Source organism: Rhinopithecus bieti, unplaced genomic scaffold (assembly GCF_001698545.2).
Source record: "Rhinopithecus bieti isolate Rb0 unplaced genomic scaffold, ASM169854v2 scaffold_32955, whole genome shotgun sequence".
Classification (NCBI taxonomy): Eukaryota; Metazoa; Chordata; class Mammalia; order Primates; family Cercopithecidae; genus Rhinopithecus; species Rhinopithecus bieti.
This window is the reverse complement of record NW_016814423.1, coordinates 795,132-810,788: the sequence shown is the minus strand read 5'-3', so window position 1 is coordinate 810,788 and position 15,657 is coordinate 795,132. Positions and strand designations below refer to the sequence as shown.

The window sequence follows — 15,657 nt, the reverse complement described above, 5'->3', positions numbered from 1 at the left end:
TTTTGAGACGGAGTCTCGCTCTGTCACCCGGACTGGAGTGCAGTGGCCAGATCTCAGCTCACTGCAAGCTCCGCCTCCCGGGTTCCCGCCATTCTCCTGCCTCAGCCTCCCGAGTAGCTGGGACTACAGGCGCCCGCCACCGCGCCCGGCTAGTTTTTGTATTTTAGAAGAGACGGGGGTTCACCGTGTTAGCCAGGATGGTCTCGATCTCCTGACCTCGTGATCCGCCCGTCTCAGCCTCCCAAAGTGCTGGGATTACAGGCTTGAGCCACCGCGCCCGGCACTGTATTTATTTCTAACTGTTCTGTAAACGCAAAACTATTCTAAAATAGATATTTTAAAGTACACCATTGAGTTTAATAAGTAGAAGGTTATCAATATTGTGTACCATGTACGCATCTCCCATATCTATCCTCTTCTTTTTTTATCCTAGTGAAGGTTTTAAGTTTTCATTTTTCCATTCACAAATTGTTCAAGTTTTTTTCTCTAAATTTGCATTTGCAAATAATGTCTTGTTCAGTGATTCTTGTCTTCACAAGTAGATAATAATGTGTTTGTCTGTCTATACTGCTCATCAAAATTATGAGAAAACTTCAGAGAAATCCAGACTGACACATTGTACAAAATATGTGACCTGTTCTCACGAAGGTCAAGGTCAGCAAAATAAGTGAAGACTGAGGGCCTGTTACAGATCGGGCAGGACCTAATGTTGGAGGCAGGCTCTAAGATGGTGCACAGTGACCCTCATGACTTGGTGTACACAACCCGGTATTCTAATCCTTTCCTTGGGAATTTAGGGAGAACCTGAGACTTGCTTTGAGTCAAAAGAATACTACAATGTGATGGATGTCACTTGGATGATCATGTTCCCCAAGCCTGTGATTTCTGTCTTGCTGCAAAACCTCTCCCTTGGTGGCTTTGATGGCACATTCTGCCATGAGGGAGAAGCCAGCATGGGAAGGAACTGAATGCAGCCTCAGTCCAACAGGCAGCAAGGAATTGATGCCCTTGGTTCAGTAGCTTTCCCTGGTGGTTGCGATTTACAGTTAGCACTAATCTGAGCCCCTTTCATTTAGGAGTGTATCACTTCAGAAGTAGAGTGACAACCTTGTATTAACAGAATAGTCCTAATTATTTCCTCCTTTTTCTTGTATTTCTTTCTTTTGTCCCTTGTATCTTTATCTTTCATTTCACTTACATGTAAAAAGACTTGTGCATATATGTATGTATATGTATATACATATGTGTATGTATACCTTATACTTATGCATATATAATCATATACATATGTTATTTTTATTTTAAACAAGCTGTTATGGCTGGGCGTGGTGGCTCATGCACGTAATCAAATCCCAGCACTTTGGGAGGCTGAGGCGGGTGGATCATGAGGTCAAGAGATTGAGACCATCCTGGCTAATACCATGAAACCCCATCTCTACTAAAAATACAAAAAATTAGCTGGTGGTGGTGGGCGCCTGTAGTCTCAGCCACTCGGGAGGCTGAAGCAGGAGAATGGTGTGAACCCGGGAGGTGGAGGTTGCAGTGAGCTGAGATTGCACCACTGCACTCCAGCTTGGGCGACAGAGTGAGACTCTGTCCCAAAACAGAACAAAACAAACAAACAAACAAACAAAAAGTGTTATATGTAAGATCAATTAAGAATATACAAAACAGAAGTTTTTATTACCTTGGGTAACCAATAAAATAGTGTAAAAGAAATATGTCCTACATGCTAAGAAAGAAAAAAAGATGAAATCATATGAAATGCTGAATGAAAATCACACAAGGAAGAAAATGAGTGGATGAGAAAAATAGAAACAAAGGCAGTACAAGAACTAGAAGATAGTAACAAATACAGTGGATATGATTCCAACTATACCAATAATCACTTTGAATGTCAGGGTTCTTAAGGTACCAGTTATAAAACACAGATAGAGTAGATGTAAAAACAGGGCCCAACTACATAAGAAAGCCAATTTAAATATAAAGACACACATGGATTAACAATGAAGAGATAAACATAACATACTCCACTAATCAAAGAAAATAAGTGCACAGATATTAATTTCCAACAGAGCAGACTTTAAAGCAAATAAAATGATGAAGAATAAAGACAGGCATAAGTTAAGGATAAAAGGGGTGATTCTCTAAGAAAAATAACTCTCCTCAATAGGTATAAGCCTAAAAATGGTGTGTTAAATTAGGTGATGGGGGAATGTGAAGAAGAAAGAGATGAGTCCACTATTATTGTTGGAGACATCAACCCTCTCTATCAAAATTCAACACATTCAGCAGGTAAAATACAAGCAAGGGCAAATTATCACTCAACTACACAATCAGTCAACTCAATATAACTTATATCTTTAAACTACTAACTCCAATGATGTGAATAATATACACACTTCCCTAGCCCATAAGGATCCCTCTGCAAGACTGGCAAGACTGACCATATTATAGGACTTAGAACACCACTTATTAAATTTAAAAGAATAGGAATCACACAATGATTGCTCTCAGACCAAGAGAAAATTAATCTAGAAGTAAGTAACAGAAAGGTAACTGAAATATCCCCAAATACATGGAGATTAAACAACACACTTCGATACACAACATGGCCCAAAGAAGGTATCTCAAGATTAAAAATATTTTGACCCAAATAGCAATGAAAAAAACTTAACAAAATTAATAGATGTAACAGAAGTAGAGTTTAAAGGAGATTCTATTGAAGACGTATGTTTGAAAGAAAGACTAAATTTCATCATCTAAGTTTCCAGCATAGGAAAGGAGAACGAGAGAAAATCAAACGGAAAACAAGCAGCAAAAAAGACATACTATCGCAAGATAAGTAAAAACAAAGTAAAAGATGAAGCAACAATATTGTTTAAAAGAATACTGATAGCTTAATAGTTTCCAGAACATAGAAGTATCCAAAATTAATAAAGAAAACACAATAGCCCTGACAATGCTTGCTTGCAGACGTGACTCTCCCTTAAAATGAGCAGATGCTTTGAAACGTGATGAAATAAAGGTGTACTAAGTGAAGTAATTTTATTTACTAAGTTTTAAATATATTAATGTAAACAATCCACCACTAAATATTCAGGTTGATAACAATTGCTATAAATATAAAAGGGGGCTGGGGAAAGTGACTCACGCCTGTAATCCCAGCACTTACTTTGGGAGGCCGAGCGGGCAGATCACCTGAGGTCAAGAGTTTGAGACCAACCTGGCCAACATGGTGAAACCCCATCTCTACTAAAAATACAAAAATTAGCTGGGCATGGTGGTGGGCGCCTGTAATCCCAGCTACTCAGGAGGCTGAGGTGGGAGAATCCTTTTAACCCGGAAGGTGGAGGTTGCAGTGAGCTGAGATTGTACCATTGCACTCCTGCCTGGCCAACAAGAGAGAAACTCCCATCTCAAACACACACACACACACACACACACACACACACACACACATTCCCATATATACATATATATGGGAATAAATTCATATATATCACATGTTACAATCTCAGAGACATGAGGACATCATGAACTTTGTATGAGAATATCAAAGAACATGTAAGAGAACATGCAGAGACAGGCATGTGAACATGTGTAATGTCCGGGGAGAAAAGTTGCCCCTCAATCATTACCAGTCCCTCCATGGTCAGCCCTTCCTGCTCCTGCCTCCTCACGTATTACTGATCCCAGTGTTCCTTCCAGTCCACTGTCGTCTTCTCTTGCCCTGGCCTGTGCCACACACACACGTTTTCCTCTTCCTTTTCCCTCCCGTCTGGTGGACTCACTGCACCTCACTCTCCAGCATCTCCTCCAAATGATCCTCCTCCTGGAAGCCCCCATTGTCCATCTCATCCTAGGTCTGATGCCTGTCCTGTGAGGTCCCAAGCGCAACTCTTCCACTTGCAGTTTAGTTTCTGTTAAGTTTTCTGAATCCCCACTAGGTTTAAATATTGGAGATTTTGGAAACGTTGTCTATGTCATTCCCCTGTGAGCCCCACGCATGTAGTGGACAATAAGTAACACAGAAGATTCTCCTTCATATTGAATTTCACCAATGGATTTAATGCCTCTCAAACACCTCTCACCTATAATCTTGTCTACTTCCCAAGAAACTCTCTCTCTCAATTTGAAGTAGGTTTGAACATGAAGATGACCACATTTCTTTTGCTCTCTTCTGTTCTCATGACAGGATGTGAGTCCTGAGTCCTCCCCCACCACCAAGCTTCTTCTCTAGCCTCCCCATCCTCAATCCACTCTAGAGACCCTCTCAGGGGACCTGCTCCTCTTGGCTTATCCGTACTTCCTTGGTCCTTCTGGACAGTGTTGCCCTCTTAGTTTAAATAAAATATTCTTGTTCACCAAGATTTAGCAATGGCTCCTTTGGTGAATACTGCAAAATCTTTATTAGTTACCATATTTCATCAATTTTACTATGTGTTACTATGTGTGCGAGATTTTTTGTTTGTTTGCTGCTTTTCATCACTGTCACTGCTAGACTTGCATAAGCCATGACATGATTCAACTTTTCAGCACATGGATGAATACATCCTGAAATTTTATATCGTCAACTTCTCATAAGATCACCATCATCAAAATTACCAGAATGGGTATCAATAAGAAAGGTGCAAATCCCACCATGGTACAGCCTCTTTTTTTATGAAAAAGTGTGCCTTTCCCATATCTCTTCAGGTACACAGGGTGTTGTTAAGGTTTCTATAGCTCTGGGTAAAAAGCTAATTCAGAATAACCATAATCAGAATACCAAAATATGTGTGACTTAATTTATAATTTCAATATTACTTTCATTTTATATGAATAAAACTTGTAAATTCAAAATTCTAAAAGGACTTTTTCAGTAAGTATAAATAAGTCTTTTATGTGTATAATAGTGTGACGGAGATATTATTGAGATCCTTCTACGTCTTTGATTCATTGACATACAGTGAATGTTCCCAACGAGACACTACAGACATTATGTCTTCACCAATCTGACTTTCCCTTTAGTGATACAAAGGCCAGCTCACTTGTCCATCTTTCTCTGTGAGTGTGACGCACATTGTTCCTTATTCAGCTTCATATGGGCAACGAGATCCATAGAGGGTGGTCCAGTAATGATAGAGTAACTGCTGGAAGAATGAAACAAAATGTTGTGGAAAAATTTATTGGGATTAGATATGGCTTATCACACGTAAAAATGGACACTTTATCTGGAATGATGGGCTGCAAGACGGCGCACATCAAACAATGACATCTGAGAGATGCAAAACAATGATATAAGGGTTACTATTGCCTCAGGTTACTGCCTGGGAAGAATTTCCAGGCTATGGTGGGGCACAGACTCTAGAAAATACCCTGAGTGAGAAGATGGAATTGAGAGTCTGAGGAACAAAGTGGCTTAATTTCACGAAGCCATTCTCCACGTGCAGTGGTAAGAACAGGAGAGAGCACTCATGCCTACACCCATGCAGGCTGGACTATGGTGCCATCATTATTCCACTGGGACATGGTTCACAGGAGTACAGGAGTGGTACAGAAACACAAAGCAAAGATACGAAGAGAAGTAATTTGAATGAACTTTACCTTCACCCTTTCATCTAATTTCCTACTGCAAAAAGACAAGGCTTTTCATGACTCAGTGATCTTACAACAAGTCCAAGGATGAAGGGATGGCTGTTGCTTAGAAATGAAGCAAATGATGCGTTAAGTAGATTCAATCACCCTATGTGGACACCAACCTGTCTTTCCTATGTTACCTGGTTAGTTGTTGCTGGTAAAATCACTGCACTATAAAACAATTAAAATATAGCTTTCTACTTACAAGAGTAGAGCATGTTCATCACCTAAAGTAGGAGAAACCAATAAAGTTTTCCACCTCTATCGGTTTCCCTTAAAAATATCCAGTTTCTTTAATATTAGAGAAATACTTTTCTCTGCTTTTCACTATGTACATGCCACAGGCTATGTAGTATAGGGTTACTCTCTATATGCAGTGAAATTAAGTTAAATTGTAACTGAGTACCCCATTTTTCTAAAAATTATCCTTGTCTTTTTCTTCCCCTGTATGTTCACCTGTTATTTAGCTCCTTAAGAAATGCAAATATAACCTTTTCCTCTCCGTCCTTTCCACCAGGGAGACCACCAGCAAGCATTGCCAGCTTATCTAAGTATGTGTTTGCTTAGAAATTACCAAATGTTGAACCAAAACAGGCATGCTTCAGATTGTCTCAAGACATCAGTTAATCCACAACCCGACTCTGTCTTGAATGATGCTGGCCAGGCTAATGGATGACCCATGATTACAGATAAGTCCTCTAGCAAGTCATGTAGACCCTGCACCTCCACATTCCTTCTGCATGTCCTGTATACCAAAATTTCTCCTTACAATCCTGCTTTCTGCCACGAAAACTGAAGTGGCTCCTTGAGATATGAATCTAGCCCTTCCCCATTGCTTAAAATCTGGAATAAAGTCACTTTCTTTTTCCCACCCTTCTGTTTATTATTTGATTTTACAAGTGTCCACTGCGGAACCTACATTCTGTAGCAAAATGGTACCAGACTATAATATAACAGATGAGGGGCACTTCTTTTTTTTTTTTTAAACCAGGATCTGTAAATGAAATTTTCTGTTTACACTATTAAAGCCTATAGACCTTGACTGCAGCTATACCTAGCAGAACAAGTGCCCATCTATTAATATAGAACAAAAGTCCCCATACAATATCAGTGCTTTTGCTCTGTTGATTGCTCATGTCTCACACATCTTGAACAAATGTCTCCAATCTTTGCCTAAGTTTTGACTAAGACAACAAAAGTAAAATCTAAAAAATGCACAAGTATGAAAACCTTTTGAGACTATTAAGTTGGATGAAAATGATAATAAATAAAAGACTGAAATTCCTTTTTTATAAGCTAACGGCACAAAAATATTTTCTGATTACAGCCCATGATGTACACGTTTTCTAACTGGTATTTTTTATATCACTGAGAACTAAAAACGAGTTTAATAATCACTCATCAGAAATAAGAAAAGAATTCATATCTAATAGAATGGGTGATCCGTACAGAGAACTGTCACGTACACGTACATGGAGGTGAGGTGGAAGGAATTATGGAGTCCAGTCAATGCCTAAATCTTTTGTACAAGGAGAAAACGAAAGAGCACCATGAAGTTCACACCTGCATATGAAGTTCACACCTGCATATGAAGTTCGCACCTGCATATGAAGTTCGCACCTGCATATGAAGTTCGCACCTGCATATGAAGTTCGCACCTGCATATGAAGTTCGCACCTGCATATGAAGTTCACACCTGCATATGAAGTTCACACCTGCATAGTTAAGAATAGGTTGCTCTTTGTGTTCAGATGTGAAGTCTAACTTTACTGCCACACAAATCAACACCTTGTTAACCTTTCACATGTACAGCAAACTAAGCCATAGAATAGAAAGTCTGACAGATCTTTTTAAGCATAAGAAGATCTTTTCAATGTGGGACAATTCTGCCTTGTGGCTTACAGAATAGTTTCTGTCCTTCTTTCTAACCAGAGCTATTTAAGAGGAAATTTCTGGAAAATCATAAAGCAGAGAATGTGTAACGTCTGTCGTTGCTAATAAAAGTGATATTAACATTCAATTTATGAAAGGGAAACAGGAGTAAAGATGAAAATAGTTGATATGGTTCATTGAAAATAATTATAAATGCATTTTAAAACAGAAAATAAAGGCCTTAAATACACAATACAAAAATAAACATTTGGTTTTAGAGGATGTTTATATGACCAAAACAACCCAGAATATTTATACACAAGCATTTAAGACATTTGCACAACAAATTAAATCAAAACAAAGGAGAAATAGCACAATATAAAATCTAAAGTCATTGGTAAGCAAGCAGAATCGTTTTTGAACAAACTCAAGCCTTTTTAAAAAGACTTGAATTCCCTATCTCACCCCACAGCCAAGACTGGGAGCTGCTGTCCTTGTGCGTGCAGAGCCCCCAGAGAGGCTCTGAGCTCAGAGGCTCCCCTGTGAACCTGCCTTTGTTGGGCGTGGTCTGGAGGGGGACCCTGTTCACAGGATCATCTACAGCAGGGCAGGAGGCAGTCAGGGCTGCCTCTCCAGGTTTTCAACACCACTGACTGCTGTCAAAGATATTAAATACATAAAGTGGGTAGTGGTGTTAGGAGATTGCCTAAGATCACAAGGACATTAGAGATTTAAGAGTCAACAGCAATGTTCTAAAGTTGTATATCCACAGCCTTATTCAAAGTACAGCTGAAAGTACTGGTGTAGGTGCAAGGCACGCAGGTCTGAACATTTTTCACCTCATCACAGAGCAGCTCAGTGGTTAAAACAACAGGCCCTGGGCCAGGCACAATGGATCACGCTTGCAATCCCTATGCTTTGGGAGACTAAGGAGGGTGGATTGCCAGGAGTTCTAGATCAGCCTGGGCAACAAAGAGAGACCTTCTCTCTACCAAAAATATTTAAAAATTAGCTGTGCATGGTGGCTTGCACCTGTAGTCCCAGCTACTCAGGAGGTTGAGCGGGGAGGATCTCTTGAGTTCAGCAGCTCAGACAGAGAATGTGTTCTATGTTTGTGCCACTGTACCCCAGTTGGCGTGACAAACAAAATTATCTCTTAAAAAAGAAAAACTGAACAATTGCTAGAGAGAAAATTCTTGGGCTAAATAGACTCTCTTAATAATAAGAGTGTGGTATTTGCACAGATATATAATAAACAACCAATAACTTAAAAATGAAAACAGACATATGCATATACAAGCATATATTTAAGTTGATGCATGGGGGAAACATAGATTTTTATTAAAATGTTCCAGGGTCTTGAATATCCACAGGGAGAAATTAAAGTCTGACCTACGACCTGACATTACACACAAAATTATAGTTGGTTCATAGACAAAAATATAAAAATATTTATAGCATACAGAACACAATTCAGGAAAATAACTTCAAGACCACGAGGTAGGCTAAGCTGTCTGAAACTAGACCTGAAAAGCATTTACCATATAAGACAAAACTTATTCTACGTCGTTGATACGAGCAGAGACTCTGGGGCATACGGAATCAAACTCAAGCGCCTTCAGGCCTCTCCTGTTGAGAGTTACCTCAGATTTAGAAATGGATCAGAGGAGTGGGAATAGTGCTTACTTCCTGAGATGGCAGGTGGATTGTATGAAATGATAACATATAAAGCATGTAGTATATTACCAAGCCTACACTAACCCTGAAAAATAAATATTCTAATCAACTGTGACATGTATTGATGGCATCAGTTGTAACGTGTCACTATTTCCTATATCAGAATAAAAGAACAAAACCACTAACAATGAAACTAATACTTTTATCATGTGGAAATACATTGTATAATAATATCATCATTATATCATAATTATTGGGGAAAAAAAGCTGTTTTCAAGACATATACATGTGGATATTTTGCTTGTCTTTTGTCACTCCTATGATTACACGGGATGGGACATATGAGGAAAATACACCAACAAAGGTTTTCCTAAATTTTTGCTCATCCAGATCCAACTCTCCTGAATCACTCTTCATTTCATCTTGCTCATGATGTTCCCCATGTTATCATCATCTGTGCTAATCTGAAGCTTGGGTGATGCTGTATTTCCTGTGAAATTCCTATGTTGCTCCTGCGAGTTTATATTTTCAACCTTCTGAATCCTCCTATGCAAGATTTGATGTGGATGTTGATGATATCGCCCAAAAATGTTGACAGGAGGTCTGCAGACCAAGCTCATATACAGGTAAACGAGGACAATCACATGACGACTGCCTTCTCGTCAATAGTGTTTCAACACTATCAAATTTAAGATGCATCTGTGTTTCACAGATGTGAAAATGTGCACTCTACGATGAATGGAATACATTGTTTTCTCTGTGACTGTTCGTTTCTCAGTGTTAAATAATGGTGGCTCATTGGCTATATTCTTGTTATTGAGGAAATATGCTTAAATCTTATCACATAAATTTATAAATGGCATTTATATTCTACCTATTTTTTAGACAAATTAGAGTTATTAGTGGAGTACTAGAATTCTTATGTCATATACGGAAATACAGTTCTATGAACCATGGTTTAAGAAATCCATTGAGGACAAAGATGAAAATTGTAAAGAGTTATCTTAAAAATTCATGGAATGGTAGCTCTCTAAAGACCTAGGAAAAGCTGTATTTTGAAACTTTAAACTATAATCTTAGAAATATGAGCAATGCTTCCTGTAAACTTCATTACAAAGTCCATTCTTTCAGCTGTAACATTTGTGTATCTTTTTCTTCATTCACATTTGTCCTTTTAATCACATGACTGGTGATTGCAGAAATCACTTTATGATTAGTCACTGCAGAAGTAAATGCATAATGGTCTTTATAAGGTATTTTGATCTGTCACTTTGCTACTCTGGTCAACTCTACTTTGGGTACTTGGATATTGGAATCGGTTTTGGTGTCTCCTCATGAATACACTGAGTGAAGAAAAAACTCATACAGTCATAGTTAAGGGGCTTGACTGAAATTTCACCTAGAGTTTTAGACTCCAGGAAGGTTGAATTAAGTAAACACAAAGTCATGCCATCACATATATGAGACATTCCTTCCTTGAACTCAATCTTCTTATCAGGTTAGAGTGTGGAGAGAGAGCATTGGGTTTGCCTCATAATGTGGTCTAAAAATTTGGTTTGCTTACAATAGCATCTTTTGTAGCCTTGTGGTGTCCAGGCCAGCCTCTATAAAACTGTTGATTTAGGATACTGGGTGAAATCATATCTTCCATGCAGTTAAAGTTTGTCTGGGGACTCAGTGTTCAGCACTTTGTCATCTGTGCCTGTGACATCATGCTATTCAAGATTTGTGGATGTCAATGGGAGTTCAATACGTAGTTCCATGGCTTTGGAGGCCTTTAGGCATGGTTTCTGAAAACAACTCTGCTGCTATTATGCCTCTTAATAGGAAGCTGTGTGGAGAATTAGTGGGCAGCCAGTACACACGCAGAGTCATCAGCCAGCCTGTTTCTGTCTCTCAGATCACTGCATGGAGGGCTGGAGATATGCTGTACACTGTTTTTTTTTTTTTTTTTTTTTGCCTACTGAGATTTCTCTTCTTGTGCGCAACATGTATATATCACTCAGTGGCATTCACCTGCAAAAAAAAACCTGTTGTAAAGATTTATTCCCAGGCCTCTGGAAGCAGGGAATGACCTAAACTAACTTATTAGAAATATTTTTTGTACTCTGCTTACCTGCTATTTTGATACCTTTAGGGTTGGCCAAGAGAAACATAATTCCACCATGTGAGTATCAACAGAGTGCATGGTCCTGAACAATTCCTGATGGAAAATGTAGAATGAAGAGAACTAAATTAGAACAGGTTTTCTGAAAGGTTTGAAAGTAAAGTTATCTTTTGATAACTTGAAGAAGAAATCTCTGTACCAAGAAAACATGATCCTGAATGCAGACATACGATTTATGTTCCCTGTCACTGATATTTCTTATTTTTCCCTTATATCATTTGGAAGTCATGTCTTCTGAAAAGGTTAGTGGGATCCTGAATATACTCTGCTAAATGATGTCCTAAAATGGGGCTTTCTGGGATACGTGAAAAACAGGCATCTTTTTTTGAAGAAGTGGATGCTGACACTAATGACTGGGTAGTGGGGAAGGAGAAGGAGGATAAGAGTTCTTGGAGCTTAATGGTACCTTCCTGAAGCAGTGGTGCCTGGGTTTCGAATGCTGCCTAGATAAGAAAAGCTAGTTTGCTATTCTCTCCCTAGATGCCCACTTGTATCTGGAGGCAAAAGTTTTTTGCTTATGTCTTTACTTGCTTACTTTAAAAAAAAAAAAAAAAAAATCTTAAAAACATATTTATTTTGAAATAACTGCAGATTTACACAAAGGCACATAGGTAAGTACAGACAGTTTGATATACCATTCAGCTAACTAGAATGCTAATATCTATTATAGCATATTCATGAAAACAGAATTTAACTGTTTTTCAAGACGATTAAGTGATCTACAAACTTCCTTAATATTTTACCAGGTTTTCTAATAATGATATACTTACCTGTTCCAGGATCTAATCCAGAATACCACCTTACAATTACTGTCAGGTATATTACTTACTACTTGGTGCATAACAAATTACTACATACCTTAGTGGCTCAAAACCACACACATACTACTCACAGTTTCTCTGGGTCTTCGGTCCAGATGTAGGTGATGGCCCAGGCTAAGGCTCAGCTGGGGAAGGGTCTCCTTCCAAACTCACATGATTGTTCTTAGAATTCACTTCCCCGTCCTCATCAGGAACTCACTGGTGTGTTATTAAAATCACTTAAAATTAATACTAATTTATCAAACATATTTCAAAACAATACAACAATAATAAATAAGTAGAAAATAGATCACTTACCATTGTATATTATGGATTAGTTTACCCTGATTGAACGACTAGGCAAAGACATTTCAAATAAGGAAAATGAAGACCAATATGCCTTATAAATATAGAGACAAAAATCACCAGGGAAATATCAAGTGAAATCAGCAACATGTAGAAAGTATTATACACTATGGCAAAGGGTATTTACCTCAGGAATGCAAATTTGGTTCAACATATGATACAATTAATGTCATACACTATATTAATAAAGAATAAAAAGTACACAATCATCTCAAAGGTTAATGTGAAAAGCTAATAACCCTCTCAGGAAAAACCCCAATTCTGTGACTCACCTGTCCTACAAAATTAGGTGATGGTAAAGGTGTGAAACAAGCACTTGAAAATTCCCAGATTCAGTATTATAAAAACACGCAGCAAGTTAGGCAGATAAGAGAACTTTCTTCATTTCAAAGAGCATCTGTGAAAAACTCACATATCATTATAAGTATCCGAAAGCTTCACTAATTTCTTTGATATTAGAAACAAGTCAAATATTTCCACTGTTGACACTTGTTTGCAACATTGTACTGGAGAATGTAGACAGGGCAATTCATTCAAAAAATAAATATAATGTTTCTAGGATGGAAAGGAAGTCAAACTCTATTTGCAAATGACATGATCTTATGTATTAAAAGTCCAAAGGACTCTAATCAAATATGTTTAGAATTTAAAGATGAGTTCAAAAAAGTTTGCAGTATATAATGTTAATATAAAATATTTTAAATGTCTTGATGCTAGCAATTAACAATCTAAAAACAAAACTCAGAAAAGCGTTCCAATTGAGATGGCATCAAAAATACTTAGGAATAAGCTTATCAAATTAAGCGCAAAATATGTACACTAAAAACTGTAGAATGCATATTGAACAAAATAAAAGAAAATCTTTGAATGCTCATTGCTTAGAAGGGTTAATATTGTTAGCTAGGTGGTATTTTCCAAATGGATCTATAGAATTAACGCAACTTCTCTCAAAACCTCAGGTGGCATTACCTTCCCCTAAATTTAGAAGGTCATCCTAAAATTATATATAATATAGATCCTGAGCAGTCAAAATACTCTTGAGAAGGACAAAAAGGGTTTCCATAGTAGACATACGCTTCCTGATTTCAAAACTTACTACAAAGTAATAGTAATCACGACTTGTGGTACTAGTATAGGGATATATGTATTGATCAATGGAGTAGAATATAATGCTCAAAAATGAATCCTTACATTTACGGTGAAATGCTTTTATAATGTGGCCAAATAAATTAGGTATGAAGCAAAATTTTATTGTCAAATGTTTCTGGGGCAAGTGCATCTCCGCATGCAAGTTAGACTCTTGCTTCACACCAGAAACATAATAGACTCAAAATGATCATCCATCTAAATATAAGAGCTAAACAGGCCCCACCCATAAAAAGGAACATAGGAATACATCTTTGTGGTCTCTGGTTAAACAATGTTTTAAGATATGACACTGAAAGCACAAAGGAAAGAAGAAAATATAGAAATATTAAACTTCATTAGAATTAAACTTTTGCAATTTAAAGTCCACCAACAAATATAAACAGGCACCCAAAGAATGGCAGAAAATATCTGAAAATTGCAAATTTCATAGGTGATAATGGTCTATTATCCAGAATATGCAATGTCTTACAATTCAAAATTAAAAAGGCAAATATCACAAACAAAATGGCAAAATCTTAAAAGCCAATTCTCAAAAGAAAGCCATAGTCATATCCAAAATCACATGAAAATATGCCCAATGTCTTTTGTCATTATGAGGTAGGAGACTGGAAGGACTTGTTTTCTGGTTTCACAACCTTGATGACCAAAACAAGATCTGCTCCAGACAGGATAAAGTGAAAAAACTGGCAGAAGCCAGTACCTCGTGGCAAATGTGATCCCTGGCAGTCTTCATTTGTCACTCACATAAGACACTCCTACCGGCCGGGCGCGGTGGCTCAAGCCTGTAATCCCAGCACTTTGGGAGGCCGAGACGGGCGGATCACGAGGTCAGGAGATCGAGACCATCCTGGCTAACATGGTGAAACCCCGTCTCTACTAAAAAATACAAAAAACTAGCTGGGCGAGGTGGCGGGCGCCTGTAGTCCCAGCTACTCGGGAGGCTGAGGCAGGAGAATGGCGTAAACACGGGAGGCGGAGCTTGCAGTGAGCTGAGATCTGGCCACTGCACTCCAGTCCAGGTGACAGGGTGAGACTCCGCCTCAAAAAAAAAAAAAAAAAGACACTCCTACCAACCACATAACTGTTTACAAATTCCATGGCCACAACTCAGATGTTACTGCCCCTTTCCATGCAGACAACCTAGAAGTCACTGTCCCTTTCCTGCCTCAATTTGCATTGACCTGCCCTTCAATTTGCATATAATTAAAAGTGGGTTTGAATGCATATAAATACAGTTGCCAAGAGGCCTATATGTTGCCAACTCTGAACACACTGATTAAGAGTTAGCCATGCTCTGCTAGGAGCAGTACCATTCAATAAAATATTGCAGTCTAACATCACCCACTTGCCCTTAAATTCTCTCCTGGACAAAGCTAATAACCCTCTCAGGATAACCCCCAATTCTGTGACTCACCTGTCCTACAAAAATTAGGTGAAGGCAAATCTAAAAGCATATTGTGAAAAAATATAAGTTGGAAAAGGTAAAATACTGTGAAAAGGCAAACCTGTTACCTACTAAATAGAGTTTTTAATTTGTGTAATTTAGGTACACTCTTTGTGTTACAAAGTTCTTCAGGATTTGGAAAACATGATAATGTATTCACCATTACAGTATCAAGGAGAGTAATTCCACTGCCCAAAAGAAATCTTCGGTAGTTTACTGATTTCACCTTTCTCTCTCCCAAGCCCCGTGTTACCACTGAACTCTTTACTATCACTACACATTTTCCTTTTCAAGAGAGTCATATACATGGAATTACACAGTATTTTGACCTTTTCAACTTGTATTTTCTTACATAGCAACATACCTCGTTCAGGAAGTATGATTAAATTAACAATGTCAGCTTGCTTGCAGGGAGAGTGCTAGATTACATACAAAGGAGAATGAGTGGGGATTCATTTAGATGGTGCTGGATTAGGTCACCTGATGTTGGAAACATTAGTAGAAATTCTAAAATTACCCAATTAGCCTGGAGCACAATTAAATACACAGACTGGAGCATA

The 15,657-nt window shown here is 38.1% G+C and overlaps 1 long non-coding RNA gene across 6 annotated transcripts in view; it reads right to left on the bottom strand.

Moving 5' to 3' along the window:
- LOC108514144 (uncharacterized) overlaps window positions 1–15,657 on the bottom strand; it is a 56,062-nt gene that overhangs the window by 2,352 nt on the left and 38,053 nt on the right. For 4 of the 6 annotated variants that reach the window (XR_001881136.1, XR_001881137.1, XR_001881138.1 and 1 more), the window contains 4 exons: window positions 12,777–12,901; window positions 12,231–12,357; window positions 11,288–11,374; window positions 5,034–5,135 (listed from right to left, as the gene is read on the bottom strand). This is a non-coding gene — a long non-coding RNA (uncharacterized LOC108514144). Of the gene's footprint in view, window positions 1–5,033; window positions 5,136–11,108; window positions 11,188–11,287; window positions 11,375–12,230; window positions 12,358–12,776; window positions 12,902–15,657 lie in introns of those variants that run through there. The other 2 variants (XR_001881141.1, XR_001881139.1) reach the window with 2 other exon arrangements.